This window comes from Haemaphysalis longicornis, unplaced genomic scaffold (genome assembly GCF_048455015.1).
Source record: "Haemaphysalis longicornis isolate Haplotype H1 unplaced genomic scaffold, Haemaphysalis longicornis Haplotype H1 scaffold_5, whole genome shotgun sequence".
In the NCBI taxonomy this organism is placed as follows: Eukaryota; Metazoa; Arthropoda; class Arachnida; order Ixodida; family Ixodidae; genus Haemaphysalis; species Haemaphysalis longicornis.
The window spans coordinates 199,861,050-199,865,784 of NW_027526385.1; the positions used below are offsets into that span (position 1 = coordinate 199,861,050).

Sequence of the window (4,735 nt, forward strand, 5' to 3'; positions counted from 1 at the left end):
AGAGAAGCCGCTGCGGGATAGCTTAATTGGTTAACGCACCGCACCGGTTATGCGAAGATGTGGGTTCGAGTCCCGCTCCCGGATAAACGGCGGATTTTTTCTCGACTTATATTTTCGCCTATTTATCAATGTATCAAAGAAACGTGACAAGCGCACGTCATTCGGCCCTATTAAATATTTCGAAAAAAAAGCCGAATAGCACTGCTTTACCGAGTCCCTCGTCCCGTATCTTTCTGTTCTGCTATATATATATATATATATATTTATATATATATATATATACAGAAAGAAATGCGGGCAGTCTACAACGCCAAAGAAGGCATAGGAAAATGGTTGGACTAGCTTTTTTTTTTTACCATTAGTGAAATTATATTTTTTTATCATATTAATTGAAGCGAGAAAGAAAGAAAGAAAAACACGCGTCCAGAGTGGGGACCGAACCCACGCCTTTCGATTAGGTCTCGAATGCCTTACCAATTCGGCTATCTGGGCGACTGTGTTCTGCTTCACTTTCTCGGGTATTGTATAAATACTACAACTGTATCTGACGCTTGAGGGTGGTAGCCAGCGCCACTCAGACTACACGGGGAGAAGGGGACCTTCTTTTCAACCGCCGGGGCGTGACGCGAACGTCTACAGCCTGTCATAAGCGGGTAACTGGCGCGAAACCCTCTTATGCTACCTTGGCATCAAGGCTGCCACAACCGAGGCCCTCGCTATGCTTTCGCAGGATAATATGGTTAGGAAATGAGGGGCTCGTTAGGAAATACAGAAAGAAATGCGGGCAGTCTACAACGCCAAAGAAGGCATAGGGGAATGGTTGGACTATCTTTTTTTTTTTTTTACCGTTAGTGAAATTATATTTTTTATCATATTAATTGAAGCGAGAAAGAAAGAAAGAAAAACACGCGTCCAGAGTGGGGACCGAACCCACGCCTTTCGATTAGATCTCGAATGCTTTACCAATTCGGCTATCTGGCGACTGTGTTCTGCTTCACTTTCTGGGGTATTTTATATTTACTACAACTGTATCTGACGCTTGAGGGTGGTAGCCAGCGCCACTCAGACTACACGGGGAGAAGGGGACCTTCTTTTCAACCCCCGGGGCGTGACGGGAACGTCTACAGCCTGTCATAAGCGGGTAACTGGCGGGAAACCTCTTATGCTACCTTGGCATCAAGGCTGCCACAACCAAGGCCCTCGCTAAGCTTTCGCAGGATAATATGGTTAGGAAATGAGGGGCTCGTTAGGAAATACAGAAAGAAATGCGGGCAGTCTACAACGCCAAAGAAGGCATAGGGGAATGGTTGGACTATCTTTTTTTTACCGTTAGTGAAATTATATTTTTTTATCATATTAATTGAAGCGAGAAAGAAAGAAAGAAAAACACTCGTCCAGAGTGGGGACCGAACCCACGCCTTTCGATTAGATCTTGAATGCCTTACCAATTCGGCTATCTGGGCGACTGTGTTCTGCTTCACTTTCTGGGGTATTTTATATTTACTACAACTGTATCTGACGCTTGAGGGTGGTAGCCAGCGCCACTCAGACTACACGGGGAGAAGGGGACCTTCTTTTCAACCCCCGGGGCGTGACGCGAACGTCAACAGCCTGTCATAAGCGGGTAACTGGCGGGAAACCCTCTTATGCTACCTTGGCATCAAGGGTTCGGTCCCCACTCTGGCCGCGTGTTTTTTTTTCTTTCTTTCTCGCTTGAAATAATATGATAAAAAAATATAATTTCACTAACTGTAAAAAAAAAAATAGTCCAACCATTCCCCTATGCCTTCTTTGGCGTTGTAGACTGCCCGCATTTCTTTCTGTATTTCCTAACGAGCCCCTCATTTCCTAAAGATATTATCCTGCGAAAGCTTAGCGAGGGCCTTGGTTGTGGCAGCCTTGATGCCAAGGTAGCATAAGAGGGTTTCCCGCCAGTTACCCGCTTATGACAGGCTGTAGACCTTCGCGTCACGCCCCGGGGGTTGAAAAGAAGGTCCCCTTCTCCCCGTGTAGTCTGAGTGGCGCTGGCTACCACCGTCAAGCGTCAGATACAGTTGTAGTAAATATAAAATACCCCAGAAAGTGAAGCAGAACACAGTCGCCCAGATAGCCGAATTGGTAAGGCATTCGAGATCTAAACGAAAGGCGTGGGTTCGGTCCCCACTCTGGACGCGGTTTTTCTTTCTTTCTTTCTCGCTTCAATTATTATGATAAAAAAAATTATTTCACTAACGGTAAAAAAAAAAAAAAAGATAGTCCAACCATTCCCCTATGCCTTCTTTGGCGTTGTAGACTGCCCGCATTTCTTTCTGTATTTCCTAACGAGCCCCTCATTTCCTAACCATATTATCCTGCGAAAGCTTAGCGAGGGCCTCGGTTGTGGCAGCCTTGATGCCAAGGTAGCATGAGAGGGTTTCCCGCCAGTTACCCGCTTATGACAGGCTGTAGACGTTCACGTCACGCCCCGGGGGTTGAAAAGAAGGTCCCCTTCTCCCCGTGTAGTCTGAGTGGCGCTGGCTACCACCCTCAAGCGTCAGATACAGTTGTAGTAAATATAAAATACCCCAGAAAGTGAAGCAGAACACAGTCGCCCAGATAGCCGAATTGGTAAGGCATTCGAGATCTAATCGAAAGGTGTGGGTTCAGCCCCCACTCTGGATGCGTGTTTTTCTTTCTTTCTTTCTCGCTTCAATTAATATGATAAAAAAAGATAATTTCACTAACGGTAAAAAAAAAAAAGATAGTCTAACCATTCCCCTATGCCTTCTTTGGCGTTGTAGACTTCCCGCATTTCTTTCTGTATTTCCTAACGAGCCCCAAATTTCCTAACCATATTATCCTGCGAAAGCTTAGCGAGGGCCTCGGTTGTGGCAGCCTTGATGCCAAGGTAGCATGAGAGGGTTTCCCGCCAGTTACCCGCTTATGACAGGCTGTAGACGTTCGCGTCACGCCCCGGGGGTTGAAAAGAAGGTCCCCTTCTCCCCGTGTAGTCTGAGTGGCGCTGGCTACCACCCTCAAGCGTCAGATACAGTTGTAGTATTTATAAAATACCCCAGAAAGTGAAGCAGAACACAGTCGCCCAGATAGCCGAATTGGTAAGGCAATCGAGATCTAATCGAAAGGCGTGGGTTCGGTCCCCACTCTGGACGCGTGTTTTTCTTTCTTTCTTTCTCGCTTCAATTAATATGATAAAAAAGATAATTTCACTATTGGTAAAAAAAAAGATAGTCCAACCATTCCCCTATGCCTTCTTTGGCGTTGTAGACTGCCGGCATTTCTTTCTGTATTTCCTAACGAGCCCCTTATTTCCTAACCATATTATCCTGCGAAAGCTTAGCGAGGGCCTCGGTTGTGGCAGCCTTGATGCCAAGGTAGCATAAGAGGGTTTCCCGCCAGTTACCCGTTTATGACAGGCTGTAGACGTTAGCGTCACGCCCCGGGGGTTGAAAAGAAGGTCCCCTTCTCCCCGTGTAGTCTGAGTGGCGCTGGCTACCACCCTCAAGCGTCAGATACAGTTGTAGTAAATATAAAATACCCCAGAAAGTGTTAGCAGAACACAGTCGCCCAGATAGCCGAATTGGTAAGGCATTCGAGATCTAATCGAAAGGCGTGGGTTCGGTCCCCACTCTGGACGCGTGTTTTTCTTTCTTTCTTTCTCGCTTCAATTAATATGATAAAAAAAGATAATTTCACTATTGGTAAAAAAAAAAGATAGTCCAACCATTCCCCTATGCCTTCTTTGGCGTTGTAGACTGCCCGCATTTCTTTCTGTATTTTCTAACGAGCCCCTCATTTCCTAACCATATTATCCTGCGAAAGCTTAGCGAGGGCCTTGGTTGTGGCAGCCTTGATGCCAAGGTAGCATAAGAGGGTTTCCCGCCAATTACCCGCTTATGACAGGCTGTAGACGTTCGCGTCACGCCCCGGGGGTTGAAAAGAAGGCCCCCTTCTCCCCGTGTAGTCTGAGTGGCGCTGGCTACCACCCTCAAGCGTCAGATACAGTTATAGTAAATATAAAATACCCCAGAAAGTGAAGCAGAACACAGTCGCCCAGATAGCCGAATTGGTAAGGCATTCGAGATCTAATCGAAAGGCGTTTGTTCGGTCCCCACTCTGGACGCGTGTTTTTCTTTCTTTCTTTCTCGCTTCAATTAATATGAGAAAAAATATAATTTCACTAACGGTAAAAAAAAAATACTCCAACCATTCCCCTATGCCTTCTTTAGCGTTGTAGACTGCCCGCATTTCTTTCTGTATTTCCTAACGAGCCCCTCATTTCCTAACTATATATATATATATATATATATATATCCCACCTGGCGGGCATTTTTTCTTCACTTTCTTTCTTTCTTTCCAAATTCTTAATCTGTTTCAATGATCTACCACATCCTCCCCTTTGCTTTCCGAGGTTTTCTCGACTGCCAACCCTTATTTCTGTGTTATATATATATATATATATATATATATATATATATATATATATATATATATATATTATATATATATTTTTGGGGCTTGAAGGACAGACGGTACAGGACGTTTATTTGGCGTAGCTGCCCTCGCGGAACACACACTCAGCTGGCGGCGAGGAGGAGGACACGAGCCCCGAGATGGAAGATGATGATGAGGATGACTATCAGAGGAAAATGAGGTATGGGATTTTGGCCACTTTGTAACTGTGGTAGCGGTCAATGTCCCAAAGTGCTGGCGCAAGACTAACTGCCCACAATATATA

General features: G+C 45.4%; 1 non-coding gene across 1 annotated transcript; it reads right to left on the reverse strand.

The window, feature by feature from the left end:
* Positions 1–420: 420 nt before the first annotated feature.
* Positions 421–492, reverse strand: Trnar-ccu (transfer RNA arginine (anticodon CCU)). Its single transcript has one exon. It is a non-coding gene; the product is annotated as a tRNA-Arg (tRNA).
* Positions 493–4,735: the final 4,243 nt, after the last annotated feature.